This window comes from Podarcis erhardii, assembly GCF_964252035.2.
Source record: "Podarcis erhardii genome assembly, chromosome: 5".
NCBI classification, from domain to species: Eukaryota; Metazoa; Chordata; class Lepidosauria; order Squamata; family Lacertidae; genus Podarcis; species Podarcis erhardii.
In genome coordinates, this window is record NC_138509.1 from 19,076,011 (window position 1) to 19,100,332 (window position 24,322).

The 24,322-nt window shown below is 42.4% G+C and overlaps 1 protein-coding gene across 11 annotated transcripts in view; it reads left to right on the forward strand.

The window, feature by feature from the left end:
• ZMIZ1 (zinc finger MIZ-type containing 1) overlaps positions 1–24,322 on the forward strand; it is a 365,870-nt gene that overhangs the window by 18,934 nt on the left and 322,614 nt on the right. The window lies entirely within an intron of this gene.

The window sequence follows — 24,322 nt, forward strand, 5'->3', positions numbered from 1 at the left end:
CTTAAAATATAATCTCTCTATTCTGGTGCACATTGATTGCTGCTTACTTCTTTCTGAAGGCTTCTGTGACTTTTAAGTTAAGCTCCAAGGAGAGGGATAACCCAATGCACATTGTACAGATTCCATTGCAATGTTGCCTCTGATATTGGCTTTGATCTGTCTGTCCCACCTGTCTGAAACTTCCCTCGCAGCCTTGTGAGTGGATGCTGGTTGTAAGTTCAAGCAGCTAGTTAAAATAATCTCATTGCTTTCAGCTTTACGAAGGTAGGGACGTGTGGCTTACCCTTGTTGGAAAGCTCCTAGAAAAAGACAGGCCAGGATATCTTGACTACTGACTCTCAGTGCTTCCTTCCTGAGAGCTTGTGTGGGGAAATGGTGCTTTTGGCCCAAACAACTATCTGCAGGCTATCTTCAGCCTCCTCAGTGCTGAGATGCTGTTAAGCCTTTGCACCACTGCACAGCTCCAGTGGCATCTCTTCACAGCCCAGGGAAGGCTGAGAATCCTGCCTAGCTGGTTCAGAAACGACGTGTAAATTTATCATTTATGAACCAACATAGCAGCACCTCTGCTTTCCTTGGGCTAGAATGGGGGAGAGATTTCAGAGAAAAATAGAGAGAGACATTATAGAGCTGTGCAGTAATGGAGGCCCCCTTAGGAAAGGAGTTGAAAATAAAACTTTGTCGTGCCATTATACTAATTGATGGTGCAAGTGCACTTCAAATATCGTGTGCTGTTCTAGTTGCCTTGCATTCTTGTAGAGTCAGAAAAGATTCAGAAAAAGGCAACCAAAATGACAAGGAGTTGGAGCAACTTCCCTATGTGGAAAGGTTGCAACATTTGAGGCTTTTCGGTTTAGAGAAAGGTGAATAAGGAGGGACCTGACAGAGGTGTATCAAATTATATACAGTGTGGAAAAACTGGTTAGGGAGAGGTTTCACTCTCTCATAATACCAGAACTTGGGGATATTAATGAAGTTGAATGTCGGAAGATTCAGGAAAGAGAAAAGAAGGTGCTTGTTCACTCAACACATAGGGAAACGACGGAGTTCACTCCCAGGTGATGCAATGATGGCCACCAATTTGGATGGTTTTAAAACAGGATTAGACAAATTCATGGCGGATTAGGCAACTAATCTAGACTGCTTTAAAAGAGAATGGGGTAGACACATTTGTGAAAAGTGGGCTTGTCGACTACTTTTAGTCATTTTCTGGTTGTGGTAAAGTTCCTAACAGGCCCCAAAGCCACCTTAGAACCATAGAATGGTAGACTCCCCAAGGACCATCTAGTCCAAGCATCTGCAATGCAGGATCTTTTGCCCAGTGTGGGGATCGAACTCACGAACCTAGGAGTCTCATCTTGTTCAAGACAGGAAGGTTGTGGGTGGAGCTTATGCACACACTCGCTTCTGTTCCTACTCACTTTTTGGCCTCATGTGCTGATACAGACTGGGACGCGGGTGGCGCTGTGGTCTAAACCACTGAGCCTAGGGCTTGGCGATTGGGAGGTCAGCGGTTCAAATCCCCGCAACGGGGTGAGCTCCCGTTGCTCGGTCCCAGCTCCTGCCAACCTAGCAGTTCGAAAGCATGGCAAAATGCAAGTAGATAAATAGGTACCGCTCCGGAGGGAAGGTAAATGGTGTTTCCATGTGCTGCTCTGGTTTCGGCAGAAGTGGCTTAGTCATGCTGGCCACATGACCTGCAAAAACTGTCTGCAGACAAACGTTGGCTCCCTCAGCCAGTAAAGTGAGATGAGCATTGCAACCCCAGAGTTGTTCGTGATTGGACCTTTACCTTTAAAAGGGGTCCTTTACCTTTACCTTTTTTTTAACTGATACAGAACAGCTGAGGAAGTTGACTTCATAAACCATAGTTTAAAATTGGCATGCTTTGAAACAGTCCATAGTTGGTCTTAAACCAGGAGATCGGTTCCTCTGATATGCCAAGACAGGATTAGTGGGATGTGAAAAACTAAACTCTGGCAAAGTCCTCTTCAGCACTGTGGGAGCAGAGTGTATGTAAGTCCAAGGCTCTGTTCTGGCCCACAACACTAAACCATAGCTTAGTAATGCATTGCCAATGCATGTTCTGTGAAAAAACAGGCCTATTCTGTAAACTACACTGAGCCTGGTTTTAAAATTACTCAACAGTTCATGAAACAGAAAGGGGCAACAGAGGTTGCATTCCCTGCTGTGATGAGAAATAATGCGAGAATAAAAATTGGAATTGATTTTTTTAAGGAGTGCTTTGACTGTATACCTGGCTGCTGGTATACTTGCTTAACCACCAGGACACTTGGCTATTCTGTTGTTTTCTGATTTCCCATTTCTCATGTATATCCTGGCTCATTAAAAAAAAAAAAAAATCAGATATGCCAACTGAGCTCAGTTAAGTGGCACAAATGAGCTGCTGATGTGTGTGTGTGGGGGGAGGAAATATGCACATTTATTGTTCACTGCTTTTTTTTTTTTTACTTTGAGGTGAGTGATATACTGAATTAATTAATGATGATTAAACATGCATGTTGCTAGATTTATTGACCATCTTTTCACACAATCCAATGCTCATAGGATCACGGTGGCAAGACCTGCCATATGCACACCTGCATAATACAGTGGTACCTCGGGTTACATACGCTTCAGGTTACAGACTCCACTAACCCAGAAATAATGCTTCAGGTTAAGAACTTTGCTTCAGGATGAGAACAGAAATCGTGCTTTGGTGGCACGGCGGCGGCAGGAGGCCCCATTAGCTAAAGTGGTGCTTCAGGTTAAGAACAGTTTCAGGTTAAGAACGGACCCCCGGAACAAATTAACCCGAGGTACCACTGTATCTACATGGACAGGCTTGCACGACCCTATTCAGATGTAATGCTAAACTATGGCATGTGCTAGAGGAGGAGACTGGAAGCACCTGCAGGTCCTTGCCCATTTGTTACTGTGTCTTAACTGGGAGCTGTGACTGGTTTATGGCGGCTTATTAAAATAAGAACAAACCAGTATTAGAAACCACAGGTTGATCTTGGCTGGTTTGAGTGAACAGTAGCTTAAACTAAATACATTTTGTACTTGTTGGATATAGCAACAAACCCGGTTTAGTTTAAACCTTGGAATTATTCTTTGAGTCTTCTCTTCCTCCTAGTGTGTGCTGCAGGCAGAGGGGAAACGCTGAGTATATAGCAGGCCCATTCCTGTAATGCTAAAGTATGGTTTGGCACTGTATCTGAAGCAGCCCGTTCTGTGAAAGCACAGTTCCTGACCACATACATGTGTAGCATTAGTATACACAATACTGTACCACATTTCAGACAGGCCTGTGAACTTGCTGGGTCTAAGATGCACTGCCATGATCTTGCTTTGCTGTCAAATGCGCCACTGTCAAATGTGCTATCCTTCAGAATGAGGGAGGATAGTTTCTTATAGAAAGATGGTTTTTATTGCTTGGGTAACCTTAATTCTTATGTATATGACACCAGAACTAAATTAAATAATGAATAAAGGTAAAAACAACAACAACAGATAGCTTATATTGCCTAAGAAGCAGAACAGCAAAGCATGGGTATGGTTCAAAAAGTCAGCAATAAGCTGTCAGTTGTGACATCATTTTTATGGAAAGCAGTTCCTGCAAAAAATGGGCTTGAAGTCCACACATAGGCCTATGTGATAAATAAAAATAAAATTTCCGAGTTATGTCTCTCCAGCCATTTTGTGACCACTTCCCTTCTCAAAATACAAAGTGAACTCAGAATTAGCCGTTGGTAACTTTGGCTGTGGCGACAGCTGCTTTCCATTTTGTCTTTTGACTGCTCTGCAGTTCCTCGTCTTGTGACGATATCATCACTCCACTTGCAACCTAATAAGTGTGTTAATTGTCTAATGAAGATTGATCTTTACTGTGATGTGACACATTCTAAATGAATTCCCCATGATGCTCTAATGAAATCTCCATGTTTAGTGCTTGTTTTGAGACTAAAAGGTTGTCTTGTGTGAAGTTCGCTGCAAGACGGTTGGGCTAGAATGAATGGGTGCCCTTCATTTTGAGGCTTCAGCCCTGTCTTGCTTCTGCTTGAGAGATTGGGAGCTTCTTGGGGCAAGGACCTGTCTCTTTGTTTATGCGACTGGCTAAAGCAGCCTTATTTGCTCTCACCCCAGAAGCCAAAATACTCAGAACTCGCTTGCTCCCACCTCAAGGGTCCCCTCTGTCATGTTCCAGTGTTTGGAAACCGTATCATTCGCTAAGTTAACCCTGAAACCCCTCAGTATGAAACTAAGGGCTATTTCACAAATGTACATTATATTCCGGAGATGGCCATCCTGAATTAATGAGTTACCACAAGCAGAATTTTCACGTGGCCTCAAATACAGGGATTTTACTTGGCTTCAGTTTGTGCATTTGGCTGTGGAGCAAGTGGGGTGAACCTGCCTTCAGAAGCCCATTTTGCTTAGCAGTGCATTCATGAATGTGGCGCATTTCATTTTTATTTAGTTGCAGAGGCGTGAGGGCTTGGTGGCAGATGGTGTTGTTGCTGGGGAACACCCACACCAGCCTGGATTTTTCTGTCCCCTCACCTCTCTGGTTCACCTTTAGTGATGTAACAATTTGTAATATTTTAAATTTAATATGGAATATTAGATTAAATGCCTTTTAAAAAATGAATAGAGTGCACGGGATTCATAATGAATGTGGCTAGTAGCCTGGTCTTGCCACGCACACACTCAAGAAGTATAGCAAAATTGTGTCACTTTAAACTGTAAATGCAATAGGCTGCAAAGTAGGAAATAAAGTTAGATTTTGTTCTACTCATGGGTTAAATTGTATTTCTATCTGAGTCTAGTTTGAAATACGATTTTTTCCCCTGCCGTCAGATTGGCAATATTGAAGTCCTCCTACTCCCATATTAGTTTAATGTAATGATTGGCAGGTGTTTGCGATTCTCTTTTTGTTGTTTTTAAGTAACTAGAATAGGGAGCACAAGAAACGCGGCAAGCACATTCTAGCGCTGTGTTAATTTACATTATTTAAAACAACTTTTGGTAAACATTTAAGCAGATGGCCATGTAATCCCATGCTTGTTTACTTGAGAGTAAGATGCACTGAACACAGCAAGACTGATTTCTGAGTGAACATGCTTAGGATTTCATGCTTAGGACTGTGGCAAAATGTTTATCACAAGATGTTATTTTTTAAATGAAGATGCTTATCAGGCAACTAACGGGAGGTATGCACATGATGGTATAGCAAAGATTAGTAATTAAGAGGAAATGAAGACACACTGACTGTGTTAGCATGTAAAGCTAAACCATGGTTTAGTGTTTCATGTGCGAAGGAGCCACTGTGAGTCTTGGGCTCACATGCTCCCCCTTCCCTTCTCCTCACACAGCTGGAAGGATAACTTCAGCAGAGTTAAATTTCACTTTCCATGAAACTTGGCTTGTCGGTGCATACAAACCAGAAATTCTGGTTTAAAAGGCACTCTGTTCTGCTTCACAGCAAGCCATCGTCAAACTATGGTTTATGAAGTGGGCTTGTTTAAGTAACCAGAGTTTGTTCGAAACCAAATAACAAACAGGGTTTCCGGGGAAATGAAACTAAACTTTGCCGAAGCTCTCCTCACATGTTCCCCATTCCCCTCTCCTCCTTCTGCATGACCAGTTTTGTAGTGACTCCTTTCAGCTCATGTGCACAATGCTAAGCAATGGTTAAACTTTATGCATGGACCAGGCCACTGATTACAGCGCTTAGTATATCTTGAATAAGCTTGTGAGGCCATTAAAGTAATACAGTATAAGGTGTTTGTCTCCAGGGAGCGAGGATTGATGTCCCACAGAAGAAGCAAGGAGGCTTGGGCTAAGCACCGGAAAATCCGGATGTATGGCAGCCCTAGGCCTGACTCCATGCTGAGGGCAGTCATGGGCTCTCCTCCTCCTCCTCCTCCTCCCCAGGTGTGCCACAATATCTCTTTGCATGCATTCCTTGTGGCACGGTTGCTGCTTGCCCACCCACAACACCAAAGCCGGAGAATCATAGGCTCAAATCCTTATTGGCTGCTGTGATTTCCTTGGGTGGCCTGTTCCCCGGGTGGGCTTGTTTGAGTTGCTTTTCGATGCCACTGTTAGGCTTGAGGAAATGGCAGGTCTTAGCAACCTGCTTTTCTGTAGCTGTTTTAGGGATGTGGAAACAGTTGCAAATGCACTGTGCTTTTTTTATAGCTAGAGAGAATCTCAGTGAAATGATGGTTACAGGTGAAGCACCCTCTAAACATGCTATTGAAATTTTATTATCAATATTAATAGACTTCAGATGGGTAGAGCACTTCCTTTTCGATCTACGTGACACAGGAAATGTTCTTGCTCTTTTTGCACATTGAAGTGTGTATAGTGTTGTTTGATGGAGATATTTAGCTGTATTTATATAGCATTTCCCCAGTAATCATTAAAACATCCCTGTAAGGGAGACCACCATTGTTTCCTTTCTGACGGATCCCTTGGTGGAGTGGTTGTTGTGGCTTGCCTAAGGCCGCCTAACAAGTTTTGAATTGGGCACTTCCAGGCTGAGGCTGCACAGTCTTGGCTGCTGCGCTTGTGTTTAATGTCTGCCCAAATTTGTGGCTGCACTCTGCAAGTCCTTCACACCACTTAATGCAGCCTGCCGATTTGGTTTGATTAAAACGGTGTCTCTGGGTGTGTGCTCTAAATACCTTTTTGATTTTTCACCTACAAAACCAACTGTGGAATTGCCGATAAGAGTGACAGCTGCAGGCAATAAATGAGAATAGTAATAGAAGGTTCAGTGCTGGATAGAACATCATAAATCATGAGGAGAGAGCGGTGTGTGTGCTGACAAATCGCGGAGCAGCTGCAAACAGCACTTTCCAGGTAAGAATTATTGCTCTAGCTTCTGATCTGTTCAGAAACCACCTTTCCCTGCGCATGTAGGTGACTTTCCCCATCGCACAGCCAGGCACGGCTAGGCAATTAAGAGAAGTGCAGTCGCTTTGGGGCTCGATGTGGTGTGCCTACAGGATTATGGACTTTCATTTTTACTCGTGGTGCATTTAATGGTGGCATTTCCTTTCTATTAGGTGCATTGACTAAATCAAGACTCTTTTTCATTTGAAAACTTATTTCAGATGATTGTCTAGGAAGCTGGTAAAAAACAGTTCTCAGCAGTTGGGGCAATTATGGATTGTTTTCAGCTGTCTTTAAAACAGCTTCTCTCTCTCTCTCTCTCTCTCTCTCTGTGTGTGTGTGTGTGTGTGTGTGTGTTTTGTTCTGCTGTCTGGGCCCAAACCACCAGGAACATCTAAGCAAGCTCCGTTGTAGGGGTGGGAAACCTGCGGCCCTTGAGATGTTGCTGGACTTCAGCTTGCATCAGCCCCAGCCAGCATAGCCAATGAGCAAAGAATGATGGGTGAAGAAGCGTAACAGCATCTCGAAGGCCACAGTTCCACCTGTCCCAGCATTTCAATTATTTGGTCAGGGTGCAGTTGTGGCTGGGAAAGAGCAAATAATATTGGTGCCCTCCACTTATTGCTTCTGAAACAGAAGCGTCAAGAGTGAAGAAGAAATGCCAGTGCTTAAATGCTAAGCAGGGAATGAACATGGCCTTGACATTGCCTAGGTACATGCCTGGGGCAGCCCTCCTGCTGCAGATGGAGAGGGCTCTGCATTCCTGGCTCCATCTTAGTCATGGGCTGTGTGTAGTCTGCACTATAAATTTAAAATTCTAATTCCAGGCAATATAAACTTAACCTGAACTCTGTGCCCTGTATAAATTATACAAATCAAGCACATTTTGTATAATGTCTCTTAACTTTGCATAATGCATTCCTCCATTTCTGCTGTTTTGCATCCAGGTTAGTTCTGATTTTGCCAGTGGGGGGGGGGGACGGGGACATCAAGGGCCCTGAAAGCCCTCTCCCAACCACTGGGGGGGGGGGATAGCCATTATTCAGGCTTCTGAGATTTCAGCAGGCGCTACTCACACAAATTTTCAAAAGACGCATGACTTAACTGCCACAAAGTCCAGAAACTTGCTCTTTTTCTGAAAAGAAATGACAGCTAAGATTCCCAGGAAGCTGACATCTATGTTTAGTGTTGCGCTGTCTGCCAGCTTCTGCACTACTCCAGAAATGCAACCTGCACATAGCCCTGATCTTTGTGAAAAGAAGTAACACAGAGCTAATTTTTGAGGGAGGGGCTGCTAGAGGGTCAGACTTAGGGGAAGTGATACAAGTAGATAAGGATGGGTATCGGGTTCACCCTAGTTGCTCTGAAGGGTGAGTAAAGGGCCATTGCACAAGGAAGCAGACTTAATCACTTCCTTCTGTTCGTTTTTCAGTCAGACAGCATGGGAGCTGAAGATCAAGGCATCAAAATCAGGACATGACAAAGTTGATTAGGGAATTGTTTTCCCCACTATGCCCAGCCTCCTTTTCTGTCCCTTGACTTACCACATTGGGGCTCATGACTGTGATGCTCTGGAGCTTGGGCAGCGGGGAGCGAGCAAGGAAGCAAGAGAGCCACCTATGGAGTGGAGTGGTGAACACAGTGCAGTGTTTTGTTCCCAGTGTTTGAAATTTGCCAGGTGCATTTTGTACCTGGCTATTGGCCACTTGCAACCAAGTGAAGATGCCTGGGTGCCAGGATGGTGCCCGACATCTCCACCATTTGAAGGTGCATGCCTGAGGATCATTGGATCTGGACTGTTGTCACACACTCGTATCACATCCTGTAGGAATAGGCCAGTCTATAGGTGAACTGTCCCTGGGTAAAGTGAACTTTCTTCTTTAAGTTCTCATAGTTCTTAACCTAGCTCAGTGTTGACATCTGAACTAGCCAGATATTTGACTGAGAATCAACCACAGCCAGTCCATCATTTGAAAAACTAGGCTTTAGAGCTGTCTTGCCCCAAAATGGCAACTAGACATTCCGTTTTGGTGATTGTAATCTTGGTTTAAGGAGCCATTTGGTGCCTAGCTTATATATCCTGTTTCTAACACTTTGTTCCCCAGCTTTTATACTTCTCCACTGTGTGTGTGTGTGTGTGTGTGAGAGAGAGAGAGAGAGAGAGAGACAGAGACAGAGAGAGAGAGAGAGAGAGAGAGAGATATGGGTGTGATTGACGTTCTTATAAGTATGGTCAGAAAGCTTGCTGCATCTATTGCTGAATTTTTGTTGCACATCTTAATTATTCTTTTGTGATACATTGTGAGAAATTGAGAGCACCTTTTGGGGATGAGTGTGGGATGCAATTTTTCAGATGCACAACTTTATTGCTTACGTTTAAACGTTGTTGACTTTTGGAAGTACATGTCTGGTTCCCCCCCCCCAGTTAAAGACTCTGTTCCCCCCTCCGCAACAGGGGTTGTTAAGTGGCTTCAGATATATTCTTAAAAGACAAAGAATGCTTTATAGATAAGCACCTAACTTTCAGATGCACCTGCCTTGGCTGAAGAAATAGAAAGAACTTGCTCTTGGCAAATATTTCATTTAAGATGTTTCAGAAATTCTTGAATTGAAAACGTGGATTGAATGAAGTCAAATCTCACTGTTGTTTAAAATGAGGGTGTTATTTTTGTTCTCACAATGTGTGATTAAAACCTTTTTATATATCAAAGTTTGGGTTTTTTGGGTTTTTTAACCAGGGGAGTTGCTACTAACATCTGCTGTAATGTAATTGCTGCAACAACACTTGGTTTGTGGAGTAAGCAAATACTGAAAATCTGTAGGTGCTTGGAATTTTGAAATATTATACAGCAGAGGTCCATTTCATAGATTCCACAGAAGCAAACCTGGATTTCTCCCTATGTATACTTCCATACATCAAGGAGCTGCAGCCCACCATGACTTCTGGAGAAGTGTATCTGTATAATATAGATGCGTGCAAACACTTAGTATTACGTTGGTGTCCATTTTTTAAAATGGTCACGAACAAGGTGATGGCAACAGCAAAGGAGCAATGAACCATGTTCTCTAGCTTAGTGTTTATGTCCAAAATGGGGGGGTGGTGGTTTCTTTTTCCTCAAATAAGCATAATCAGGAAGCTTTGATGCAGGAGATTCAGAGCTAGAGCATCCCCAAGAGATCGATGGCTGCCCAATCTCTGTCTGAAGGTCTGCAAGCAGTGCTGGCTGCCTGAAGGTACTCACTATGGTTTCGAATGTCTGCAGTAGTGGTCCTGTTAGGGGGTCTGTTGACACATCCCTGATCATCACTCAACAGCTTCCATGTGTGAATGAGTCATCACAGCTCAAATACCACAGAATTTCCATATTGTCTCATGGAGCTGCTTCACACAGTCATTATGGATGTATATGCACATTTGAATCAAAGGGTGGAGTGTTTGACATGAACAGGATTACCCATGGTGGTGGTGGTTTTTCTGTGGTCGAATGAGGTTTAGTAGACAGTGCATTAGATCAGGTACCCCTGGATTCAAATTCTACCATTCCCTTCCAGCGAGTTATCTCAGGGGGGCAAATCACCGTTTCCGAAGCCTCAGTTTTCCATTCATAGGCACAGGCATACGAATAACATCGCACTCAAAACGTAAGGCACATTAGTGTGTCAGATACAGTACTGATGATAAAATACCTCGAGTTGAAGCTTTTCTCAATTAACAAACATGTATTTTTGTTCAAACTGCTTGGTCATTGTTAGTTATTGTGATTTTTTAAAAGCGCTTTTGGATATTGAGTAATGTAATTGCTTGAATAGGTCTGTCTCCTAACCTGTAACGTAAATGGGTCAAAGCCACTGATTATTCAGGGGCTCTTATCCTTTATTTTTTCTGCAGCCTCAGTCCTCCCACACTCTTCACTGGACTATAAATCTGGGAGAGGTGGAAGGAAATTAAGGGGTGCTTAGGAGGAGGAGGCAGCTGGTTATCACATAATGCATATTTTAAATATTAAGTTTATTGCCACAAGAGATGGTGATGACCTCCTAGCTGAGATTGCTTTAAACAAGGATTAGGCAAATTTGTGGAGGATAGATTGAACCACAGCTATTAGTAACGACAGCTTACTGCAGCCTCCATATTTGGAGGTGCTATACTTTTATCAGATGCTGAGCACAAGCAAGAAGAAATGGCTTTCTCTTGTCTTATTCTCCTTGTGAGCTTTCCAGGGTCATCCGTTTAGCTGAAAACTGCTGAACTATTTATGCATTTATTTATTACATTTATAGCCTGACCTTCCTCTGAGGTTCTCAGGGTGACCTTATGGTGAAGAGTAAGTAATAAATTGAAATATTGTTCTTATTATTGGTAGTAAATAATAATACATGGTTCTCGCCCACCCTGCCCAAATCTATCCTCACAACAACCCTTTGAGGGTGAAAGAGAATGACCTAAGGTCATGGCTGAGTGGGATTTGAACTTGGGACCTCTTTGGTCCCAGCCAAATGCTCTTCAAAACTACACAACCCTAGACTAGATATACACTTGGTCTGATCCATAGTTCTAAGCATGCATGGATTTGGAGCTCCTGACGAGAGAGAGAGAGAGAGAGAGAGAGAGAGAGAGAGAGAGAGAGAGAGGTGTGCGTGTGTATATGCTTTCTCATTCATTTCTTACCCTCCACATTTGTTTTCCAGGGTTGGGGGCATGTATGTGGAAAGAGAGCCTGTTGAACAGTGATAACTGGCCTCTTGCTCTTTTCTAGCAATAGTGGGTTCAGTGGCAGAGCTTCATGCTCCGGCACCGGGGGTGCAGAGAGCAGGTGGGGGTGGGGCTGGCGTGTGTCCCGGGGGCGTGGCACCCAGCGCGGGGAGGGGGACAGCCGCGATGGCACCCCACCGGGATCATGCTGCCGGGGGCGGTGCGATCCCCCCCGCACTCCTCTTCCTCCGCCAGTGAGTGGGTTCAATGTACCTTAACAGTGTAGCAACCCAAAACAGAAATGAGAGGGTAGGAGAGGTTCTTGGGAGGGTAGAGATTGTGTAGGGAGCAAGAGGGAGAAAATCTGTTTGTTCTGCGCTTGGTAAAAGTGGAGGGATTAATCTGGAGAAATGGTCTTCTTGCCAAAGTGCAGCATCTTCGCTCTAGTGAGCTCCCCCAGAAGGACCAGGGCTCCAGAGGAAGGAGTTCAGAGCGATGCAGAGAGGTTGGTTGTGCACACAGTGCATCTGACAGAAATTCAATGCAGGCAAAGAAGAGCAGCTGGTTCTTAGCCAGTGTGCCTTTAAATGCTTTTTGCTGCACAGCTGGAAGCTGAATTGAGTTTTCTTCAATGGAAGAAAACTCACCCTTGGCACTTGTGTAAACACAGTTTGAGAGACAGCGACCTCAACAAAGGAGCTGCAAATGTATCTTGCAAGGCAGGAACATGGAGTGCAGGAGGCCAGGTTTTCTTTTTACAGATGTTGGCCATCACCCTGAAGTAGAACCGGGGTAAAAAAATGGGCACTTGACTCTTGTCTCAGTTCTCGGCTTGGGTCTTTTAGATGAAGATGATGGATCATGACAGAAGAACCTCAGTCACTTGCTAGACTTCTCAAAATGTGTGCTGCTTCACAGTTGCCAGGTTTGCATATATTTAAACCATAGCTAAGCATAGCTATAGTTTGAAGGGAAGCATGCAGATTGCTGGTTCATGGGGCTTAAATTGCAATTGCCTCACACCTCCTTCTGGGAAACATGCCATATTCTAGCTTGGTGTTATGTCTGAACTTGCAGCATTCATGGTCTATGTCTCTCTAAACAAACCACGATCTGTAATCAAGGTTTGTTCTTGGCTTACTGTTCATGGCTTCTTTAGGGGAAACAATCCATAAACCCAGATTTGGATGCCAAACCATGGCTAAGCTCCTGGTAGTGGATGAGTGGTAGAGGACCAAAACAGTCACCATTTTAGCCCAAAGCACTTGCATGCTGCTCGTTCACTTTTAATCTATTTTTAAGCTTAGCTGTGGTTTAAAGTGATTTGTGCACCACTGCACCATGTTTGGCTACAGTGAAGTTGCCCTGTGCTTAATCATTAAAAAAACATATACCTATGCCTGGGAGCCCCAACTGGGCTGCCTCACGCATGCCCATTGCATGTTCCGAACGTGCACAGACTTTTCACACTTTCCATGCTTTGCATGGTAGCCGCAGCAAATGCAATTGTCATGGAAAGGGGCCCTGAGCTTATGGGGCCTGGAGGATAAAATATTGTCAATTCTGAGCCTTCTTTCTCGCACCTTAAAACACCTCATTTTAAAAATGTTTAGTTGCTAGCTTTGGGTACATAATAAAAGGAAGGGAAAGCAGGGTCCATTCTCTCCAGGGCACTTCCCTCCCCCCTGCCAAACAACAACAACAACAACAACTGTCCTGGAGAGTCGGCAGCTGACATGCATATCTGGTTTGCAAAATGGTGGGCACTTCAAGAGTTCTGGGTGTTTTGTTGTCATCCCCACTGATTTAAGTGGGGGGAACTTAAATCTGCAATTAGCGCTTGAGTTGATTGATTGCTGTATTAATTACAGCTTGCAGCCCAAGTAATAATTAGTGATCTTATTGGTGCTCTGCTTTTCTGCTCCATTTATACAATAGCCACTGTGTAAATGGCTATTAGTCAAGGTAGCTGAAGAGCATTTGCGTGTTCGGAGACCGCATACCAGAAGCCGGGGAGAAAGGATGGGGAAGGAAGGTTGGCGTCATGTCCTCCTTGAAATCATGGCAGAGGCACGTGACTGGTCTCTGCCAGGAAAAGGATGCAGGGACCAGCTGCTCTGATCCAGGAGGGCTGCTCTTGTATACAAGGTATGCAGTGTTACCAGATCAGTAAACCCAAATCACTGCAGCAGGTTAATTGTAAGTACGCCGTAGTATGCATTTTTATCTAAATGGGCTGTGCAGAGATTGCTAAATTCCAGATTTTTGTTTTCTACAGGCATACGGCTGTGTGTTTTGCCCACAGAAATAGCTTTCATGGGCTGGCAGATTTCTTCTCTCTCCCTCTCCTTCTCCCCCCACCTCTGGCCCCACTTCCCTTGCCCCATGTTGATCCAGCTTGTGGGGAGTGCGGGTAGACATGGTTACATTGGTTCTGTAGCGCCCTTCCTATTGGTGTATGTTTCCAGCCATAAAAAGGGTGAGCGGTAATTTTATTTATGTTGGTCTCATTTCAAGCTGTCACTGTAAATCTATTTTACTTGTCACTTTGTAAATCATTATACAGGATTAAGCCTTTTACCAGCTTTTAAGAATTCTGCAATCATTTTAAGCACCTCCCCACCCCACCCCCAAGCCTGGTTCAAGTGCCTGGTTCTCCTATTACTGCTCCTTTACAACTCTGACAATATTGTACGTGCTTAAGAGGAAATAGTTTGTCTTCAGAATGTGGCTGACATTCAGGAGCAGAGACTGCAACAAAGGAGGCTTTACAAGTTAAATAATATTTTGAATGTTAGAGTTGTAGTGTTTTTCCTATTGTTAAGGGAGATTTGGCTCGCGTCCCAGGACTGCAGTTAACTTTGCCAACAAACCTTATTTATCACCACTCAGAAGTTCAAGTTTTGAAAGTGCAGCTTGCTCACTCTCTCTTCTGCCCTCTGTACCAAACAGCAGTGAAAGTGAATGCCTACATTCAGGTGTAGAAAACCAGCACAAAGTTGTTACAAAGTAGGTGTCTGAACCAGGGCTTCTTCTTTTTTCAGCCGGAACTTGCTGGAACTCAGTTCTGGCGCCTCTCAGGTGGGCGCCATTGCCATTCTAAGACAACAAGGGAGGTGTTCATGGAGAGTTCCAACACCATTTTTCTGGAAAAATATCACTGGTCTGAATCCATATGCATGCCCAGCACTCATGTGTATTCATGCACACACTACCAAGAGTCAAAACAAAACAAATTCCTTCCAGTAGCACCTTAAAGACCAACTAAGTCAGTTCTTGGTATGAGCTTTCGTGTGCATGCACACTTCTTCAGATACACGTGTATCTGAAGAAGTGTGCATGCACACGAAAGCTCATACCAAGAACTGACTTAGTTGGTCTTTAAGGTGCTACTGGAAGGAATTTGTTTTGTTTTGACTATGGCAGACCAACACGGCTACCTATCTGTAACTAACACTACCAAGAGGTTTGGGATCTTTTGCTAGAGTATGATGTGCATCCATTATGTGTATATGTTTGGCCTTAACAAGAAGTTCTGACACAAGGGTAATAGAGAAATAGGTTTATTATATGAAATGAAAGTGATGGAATATATAAATGCTGCCTAAGACAGCCAAATTACAATTTAAATATTCAGCAAATCCTATAACATGCAGCTTGATCTAAAGAGTGAAAGAATGCCTAACTATTCTCAAAATCCTATAGGATGTGAGCATGACAATTTTTCCACAGAACTCACACTAATAGCCAATCCAGAAATGGAGGTGGGGGAAGGGAATACCTGTCTTTAAGGTGGAGTGGATATTGGTTTTTTGAGGGCACTGGGTAAAATTCTTGTTGGAGCTTTGAGAATTAAAAAAACATTTAGAATCTATGGTTTTTAATCCTAAAGTCACCCAATGCAGTAGGAAGGATAATAATAATAATAATAATAATAATAATAATAATAATAATAATAATAATTTATTATTTATACCCTGCCCATCTGGCTGAGTTTCCCCAGCCACTCTGGGTGGCTTCCAATCGAGTGTTAAAAACAATACAGCATTAAATATTAAAAACTTCCCTAAACAGGGCTGCCTTCAGATGTCTTTTAAAGAGAAGATAGCTGCTTATTTCCTTCACATCTGGTGGGAGGATGTTCCACAGGGTGGGCACCACTACTGAGAAGGCCCTCTGTCTGGTTCCCTGTAACCTCACTTCTTGCAATGAGGGAACTGCCAGAAGGCCCTCGGCACTGGATCTCAGTGTCCGGGCTGAACGATGGGGGTGGAGACGCTCCTTCAGGTATACAGGACCGAGGCTGTTTAGGGCTTTAAAGGTCAGCACCAACACTTTGAAGGATAGTTTTACTGTTCTGTTGAATTTATTTCAAAGTTTACTATCTATTTCCCACTTTGTCCATTTGCTCATTAACAATTGAAGAACATGATACTAGTGAAGGCGACTAAATTGGCCATCCTTTTCTGCCTTCTGTCTCAAAGTTATCCCACCATTATCTTGATGGCGTCCATTCAGATGCTGAGTAGATTTAAGTTAGCTTATCCTTATATAAGTTGCAAGGAACTCAAGATATCTCCTGAATTCCTTTTAGGACATGTGTTTGAGATCAGACTGGTACCAGGGTTAAGAAAGTTCATAATGGTCTCCTGTCATGTTACGTTATCAGTTATTGAAAACTATTCAAGATACTGCTGAGGTTTATGAGAGGGTGATTAAATTTGGAGAAAGGTAGCAGTGCTGGCTTTCCACTGACACCTTTCTGATATTGAAATTTACAGGGAATAATTGCCTGGTTCAGATGTGGTCGTCTCCCTTTCATAACACACAATTTTCTGGCCCAGGAACCAGCCATGTGTCCACTTGCCCCATTCCTCTGGCACCTCCCCTCAAAGGCCCAGATTCAGCAAAGTTATCGTGGTTTCTTAAACTGTGATGTCTGAACCAGAAAATTGTGGTTTATGGCCCCCTCCAAACCAGGGTCCAATCCTGGTTTCATAGTTTGGTTTGGAAGGGCTCTTTAAATTAATTTGTAAGTACAGACATCCCAGGAGACTGACAATGATACCATGGTTTCTTAAGCAAAACTCAGGTGCCTAAGAGCACTAGGAAAGAGCTGCAGAGGAGCTGCAGAGGTCGATGGCACACTACAGTTTCTCTGCTCAATATTATTGTGTGTCTGAATCAAGCCAGTTAGACATGTTTTGGCAAACTATACCATCAATTTGTTAAGAGACACCAAACATGGGGCAAGTTTTGTTTTATTAGTATTGCATCAGTTATGTACTGATAATTAATATAAGCAAAAAGATAAACCCCTGCCCCAAGGAGCTACAATCTGAATGTTTGAGAGTGGAGATCATGAAGGGTGGAAATACAATGGTACCTTGGGTTAAGAACTTAATTCGTTCTGGAGGTCCATTCTTAACCTGAAACTGTTCTTAACCTGAAGCACCACTTTAGCTTAACCTGAAGCACCACCACTTAACCTGAAGCCGCCGTGCCACCACCGTGCGATTTCTGTTCTCATCCTGAAGCAAAGTTCTTAACCTGAGGTACTATTTCTGGGTTAGCGGAGTCTGTAACCTGAAGCATCTGTAACCCCGGGGTACCACTGTACAGGCTTGCATGCCATGAAGGTGAGCAGATGCTGCTTTTAATTTAGGTGCATTTGACTGCTGCTGCTGCTGCTACTATTTATTAAATTTATATATCACCCTATACCTGTAGATCTCAGGGTGGTTTACATAATAAAAACAGCCCAATCATGCCCCCTAGGATTTATTGGTATGAAGCCAAAAAGTTGGCAGCATTTATGAGTTTTCAGATATCTGATGGAGGGGGGGAAAGAGGTGGGAAATGTGAAATATGTACCTAGGAGGGAGTTTTAGGCAGCAAGGGAGAATGGATGGCACCAATTAAAAGAGCGTGAGACTTTTGGGTAGCTGAGGAGGGCTGAGTTGAAGTGTGGAGGTCATACACAGGAGAATACTGGAAAATAAAGGAGAAAAGATAGCGAGATGAAAGGCCTCAGGAAAGAGGCCTCAGCTGGTATAAAGGCAGCTTCCTGTGGTCTCAGATTTAGACCCGGATCCAAGCAACTTGGTGCACTAGCGGAAGCCAGTACAAGGGCTGTCTGCTAGCTCAGTGGGGCTTCCTCCATCCTTCCCCTGTGTGCCCCCCACTTTCCCCAATGCACCATGATGGCAAGTTCATGTTCAGCAATAACCTTCCAGCATGTGGCAACTTCTTTTCTTGCCCCCCTTTTTAAAATGTAGACCTGCTTTCCAAGTTTGCTATAATGTGTTTATAGCATTGCATGACTTAAATGGAAAATAGGAGTGTCACATGGATTTAAATTAATCTACTGATGGGAAGTAGTGCTGAGCACATTTCTTACGTCCTTGTAGAATTCATGTCTTCAGATAATTAGCTGCTTTTCTTAAGAAGCCGTTTGTTTGACATAAGCTGTCATTAATAAAATGTCTTCTGTCTGACATGGTGTCTTCCACATGTGATTGTCATGACAGCATTCTGCACTTGCAAACTTTGAGGATGTGGGTCTTGGGCTCTTACTGGCTTATGATACGTCCCCTAGGTCTTATTTCCTGTCCATTCCCTGGAGTCTAATTGTTATTGCCATTATAAGTAATAACGGATTATCAGACCAGATTAAGGCTGTGCAAACTTTCTTGAATGAGTAGTAAATGGTAAAGTTGTTTTGAGGGTTGAAGCAGAATGACAGGGGTTGGGGGAATCTCTCATCTTGGTCACTCACTCTGGATCAGGGTTAACTTTTTCAAACTCTTAATCTTTATCAAAGAGCTGAATTGGATAAAAGGTTGAAGAATTATTGTCATCAAGGATTGACATGATAGGGATTTAGGGACAATATTCTCTCTTTCACTCACAATACTTGAATTTGAGGTTGTTCAATGAAATCGATTGACAGGAAACTTCGAACAGTCAGCCAAAAGAAAATACTTCTTCGCACAAAGCACAATTCACGTATAGAATTCACTGCCACCAGTGTTAGAAACTCAGATATGTAATCTAATTGCCAAATGGCACCTTAAACATAGGTTGTGGTCGCTACAGTGCAATGTCTAGGTGCTGTTTTTTTGTTTGTCTTTTTGCAGTGGAATCTATTGTTGTTGTTATTTTCATTGTTATCATTTCTCTGCTGCTTTATATTTTAAAGAACAAATCTCAGAGCAGTTTACAACACATTAAAACATCAAATAAAACAATCCAAAATAAAATTCAAGCTTCAAGGAATTTTTTTCAGATCCTTCTCTAAGTGACATTTTGCTTTCCCCAGTTGCCAACCTGGAATCCAGAGACCTCCGTGTGATTGCAATTGGATCCACACCAGTTGCAAAATGCTCCTAGCTCCTGGTTGCTTTCTAACACTGGCTGCTGCAAGTTGTTGTGACAACCATTGGCTGAACTTTAAATGGGGATTGGACAAATAAATAGTTATAATGATTAACCAATAGAGCAGAGGCATTATTTCCCAGAATGCTAGTTGTGGGGTCACAAAAACATAGCTGTTGTTTTCATGGTGGGCTTGCAGGTTTCCATCTAGCTGGTCATAATTGGAAATGGGATGCTGAATTAGAGACAAAATATTCTGATCCCACAAGACAGTTTTTATTTTTCTAAGGTTGTGGAGTAAGAGAGCTGAAAAAATGCCAATATATTTCACATCTGGCAACCAATAATTTGGTTTCAGCTAGTACATGGGTAGACGAATCCAAAAAGCCTGAGACGCAAATTTCCACGGCCCTCTAGTAGCTATGGTGGCTCATTTACCAGAAGTAATTATTTAGTGTTAACTTTGGAAGTGTATACTCAATTCTGACCAAACTAAGCCTTCTGATGTATATTTTGCTCTAGGCAGTAGATTTCAGGCAGTAGATTTTAACATAGAAGAGGAATGACACCAAGTTATTTTAATTTGGGTATAATTGTAAACTGTTTATTATTGTTGTTGTTAATATTGGTTTCTATTGATTTATTGGTTTGTGTAGGATATTTTGTTTTTTAATGTTTGATGTTTTGTTGTGTTTATATACGTTGTAAGCCACCCATTGTGGCTGGGGAAACCCAGCCAAATGGGTGGGATATAAATTAAATCATCATCATCATCATCATCATCATCATCATCATCATCATTAACAACAACATTTTGGTGTGGTTAATATGATTAAACACACCTTTGTAATAAACTAGAGATGTGGTCTGCCGCATTGTCCCTCCCTGCTGGGTTCATTTGCTTGATCTTTACAAGTGACCTGTCCTGTCGCTGGGGCACTCCCATGGCACACTGTCCTCTTCCCCATTTCTGTGGGCTCCAGGGGGCTCACTGTTTGGAGGGACCCAGAATTAAAGACACAGATTGGATGAGATAACCTTCAGGTGCCTTTCACTGCTATGTTTCTAGACGGTTGTTTCAAATTCCTTTGTCTATACTAGTACTCGGTGTGCTAAACATATAACAGAAGGCACCATACAGCTGCTTCTTGAACTAGGTAAAGATCCAATAAATCAAACATAGGGGGAAGAGAGAAACTCATCAGATGCTTAGCAGGATCTCATGAATATTAAGTACATTTGCAGTTAGGCTGCCTCATTCTATGTTTTTTTCCCGTTTAAGAAAAATCCAAAACAATAATGTGACTGGCTAACACCACTCCAGCTGTACAGGAGAGATAAAATATTTGACTTAGGGTGATTTTTGTCAATTTGCTCCAGCTAGTGTTTGATCGACAGGAGAAGACCTTCCATCAGAAGGATTTGTAGTGCCTAAGAATTGCTACCTCTAGATTGGACAGTGGGCAGCTGTTAGATGTTGCAAATGTCCAAGATGGACTGGGACAATTGACTGGTTTGTCACGTATTTATTGCAAATTTCATATTGAAATTGTCTCATCGTGATTTGGGATGTGAGATTACATTGTCCTGAACTGAATATTTATCCTAAATGACCCTGCCATACTCATAATAATGTTTATTTGTTAAGAGTAGCGAATATTGTTCAAAAATATGCACAGCTGCTGGAGGAGGGTGGTGAGTGTAGATTCCACAATGGAAATGCATGTTATGTTTTCGGTGGGCATTCTCCTGAAAACAGCTCCTTTCCCAAGATCCTCTGGGAGACAGGGAATATAAATTTAGGGCCCATGCATACTTTCATTGGTCCTGTAATTCCAAGTGATTTTAAGTCATGGGTCCAAGAGGATTGTGTTTTTTTTGGTCCGCCACTTTCACTGGGAAAATCCACTTTTTTCTGCTGAATTGTAACAAACATCATTCAAGTTTTCTATGGATTGTAGTTTGATCAAGTGGCAGGACCATAAAAAAAAACCCCTCTTGGACCCATGACTTTGAAACCATGAGACAAATGAAAGTGTGGATGTTCCCTTAGTAATAATAATTCATCTGATCTTTTTACTTGCTTCTAACTGTAGTATGAATTGCCAGCATCACATTGCACATTTCCACGCTTCTTTTTCTTTGACCACACTCAAAGCAAAAGGTGGTTCAGTAAATAGAAGTGTTGGACTGGGGAGTCCAGTGTTCCCATCAATATGATGTGAGGCTGTTTCTCTCCATACTATTTTGAGGATAAAATTGAATAATTGCATGTGCAGCCTTGATCTCATGGGGCAGGGGTGAAGGCCAAATACGACAGAAATTTCTCTGAGTATCCCTAGAGTGAGCATTGGGTTCCTGCACAGTTTTTAAGGACTATGTAGGATTTTACAGAGGACGGTGTAGTATTTTATATGGATTGTGTATAGCACTCTAAAGTGTTCAAAGCATATCACATACATTATCTCAGTCTGTACAACAACCATGTAAGGGAGACTAGAACTATCATCCTTTACTGCAGATGTGGGAGTGCTCTGTTTGAGTGGCAAAAGTGAGATTAGAAACTACTGTATCCAACTTGCTGCTAACACTCGTAGTCTCTAGACTCGCATCACACACAGGCCTAATTGTTGTCTAGGCAATACCACTTTTAAAAAAGATCTCAAGAGGTACCAAATGAAACTCAATTTAAAACAGGGACTTGATACTCCTGAGTTATACTCTGGTGATTTGTAGAAGAGAAAGCTTAATTGTGGAAGGAGGGCAAATCTTTCAGGATCCCGCCATACCTCTGAAGCATTATTATTAAAGACAACTACTGCCTTATTGTCCCTCTTCCTTCCATTCCCATATACATGCTACAGAGCGAGTTCTTATTTCAAGCCACACAGAGCAACCTCTTACCATTTGTAATTTATACTGGCTTGCTTTTACAAGAAACAAGATCTGTACTTCCTGCTTGACCGATAACGATGCAGTTTACAACCAAGAAGTTAAGAGCACATCCGTTAAATCGAACAAACAAGAGATGAAATAGATCCCCTCATCCCACATTACCTTCTAGAGGCCGTGATTAGCACTTCTGTGACTGGGGGAGAAAAATCTGTAGGCAAATGTTGTATTTGCATATGATTCAGCTTCTAAAACCACTCGCCACATTTTTCTTTAAAAATAATACCCCTTGCACTAATTCTATTAACTTGGTTTTACTGAAACTGCGGTTCAGATCTACAGCAATAATAAAAACTAAATTGTCTGACCTAGTTGAATCATATAATTTGCATCAATCTGTACTCTAAAACAGTTTTTGAGAATTGCATAGTCAACTGACTCTGAATAGTGTACATCTGATGGCTTTAACCTTTGAACCGCAGCTAAGAGGTGGACCACAAGTTCACACACTTCTCATAAAATTCTCCCTCTCACCTTTAATTGTGTTTAAAATATATGTTGGCAGTGATCTTGTGGTTAACACTAACCAAGTCCTTTCTTATCCAGGATTTGTTAGCCAACTGGCACTAAAATGGCTTCGGTTTGAATCCCTAGCTAGGCACCTATTGCTCCCTCCCTCCCTCTCTGTATGCCACTAATTCTATTACTCCTCTAGCAGGTTATATGAGCCAATAAAAAACTTGTAGGGCAGGCTATTAAAATTAGTTGTGGGCTACTAATATCAGTGGACTATGGTTTTGTTGTAGGAGATTGGATGACCTCTGTGGGGCCTCTGAATGTTTGAGGGGTCTTGACCCAAAATATTTGGCCACCTCTGTTTTCAAGTACTCTGTGAAACTCTGTTTCACAGCTACAGGTTCCATTTTGGACCTCCAGACTGGAAGAGTAACTATCAGCATGCTCTGTTTTATTGCACTGCAGTATGTAAGTAAATCAGTGGTGGGCCAATAACTCATCGCCAACCCAGGGGTGCCTGGATGGGCCTGTGATTTCATGCTGAGAAGTGAGGGAGTGAAATAATACAATGTAACCAAATTTGAGCCCTGATGTATCGCATGTTGGCTATTTAACTGTTTTGGTTATTGCTAAAAATTGTGGTAGGAAGCCGCCAGAAAATGAAATGTGAGGAACTGTGTATAATAATAAAATCAATTGGACTGTTTCCCCAGTAATTCTAGAGACTGATGCATCATTAATGTTGGTAATACAGTGGCTGTCAGACCACAAACTTCTCAATAAATGTGCAGCTGGCAGGCTTTGATGGAAATTGGAGGCAAGCAGAGAATGAGATTTAGGGCTTTGATATATGGGGTGTCAGGCATGTGATGAAGGTTTTATCAATTTCTGTCGCTTCTGTGTCTTGTGCTCACTACATTTGTGGCCTTCCTTGCCGTTTTCTCTGGGTGGCTGCAGTGCTAACTGAGCTTTTTAAATGCTTAGCACTGGGAATATGATTTTAAAAAGAAGAGCTGCTGTTTGTGTTTCCAATGGGCTGCTCAAATGTTTCCCCACAGGAGAGTTTTTTCATTTCAAAATTAGCAGTGGTTGTTGTGTATCCGTGTTTAGGAAAGGCAGCCCTCATAAACTGAGTTGGAGGTAGCGTTATCTATCACCTGCACTGTTCAAAGCCTTTAGCAGGGATGTGAATGTACCACAGGTGTGCCCAAAAATGAGGGAGAAAAGAACACCATATGGGCAGAGGAATCGGTTTCTTTTTTTAAAAAAAAAAAAAATTATTGGATTTTCACATTTTATAACAACACACACACAGACATACAAATGATTTCATATCCTTACTTTCATAACCCTCTTTCCCTGACTTCCCCCCACCCACCCCATACATCCCAATTTCCATATTAAATTCAGCAAGTTCTTATTTCCTTCCCCAATCCTATTCTTATTATGTTTAAATTTAATTCTTTTTGTTAGGCCCAATTCAATAATCCTTTACTTATATACATTAGATCCTTATTCTAAGATCAATCAAGATTCTTATACCAAAAATTACCCTTTTTTATATTAAAATGTGAATCAACTTTATAAAGAAAAAAACCCCCCAAAATCCTAAAATTTTAGATTCTACTTTTCCCCTTCCCTCCCAGCCCAGGTATCTGTCCCTTCCAAAATAACTGTCCTCTTCTAAGATCTCTAGCCCGGATTTCTCACGTCGGAGGCCTTTAAGTCTATTTCAGTCTCTCCCTGCCTGTTCTGTTGGTAATCCATTTTATTGGTCTTCAAGTCTCGGGAGGTCTCTTCATCCTTTCTCAGATCAATCCTAGTTAGAAGGACTTGGTGCCAAGGTTCTGCCAAAGGTCCCCAAAGTCCCAAGTCATCAAATCCAGAAAAGAGGAGGAAGCCCCAGTTATATTTCTTTATTTTTTTAACTTCCCATAT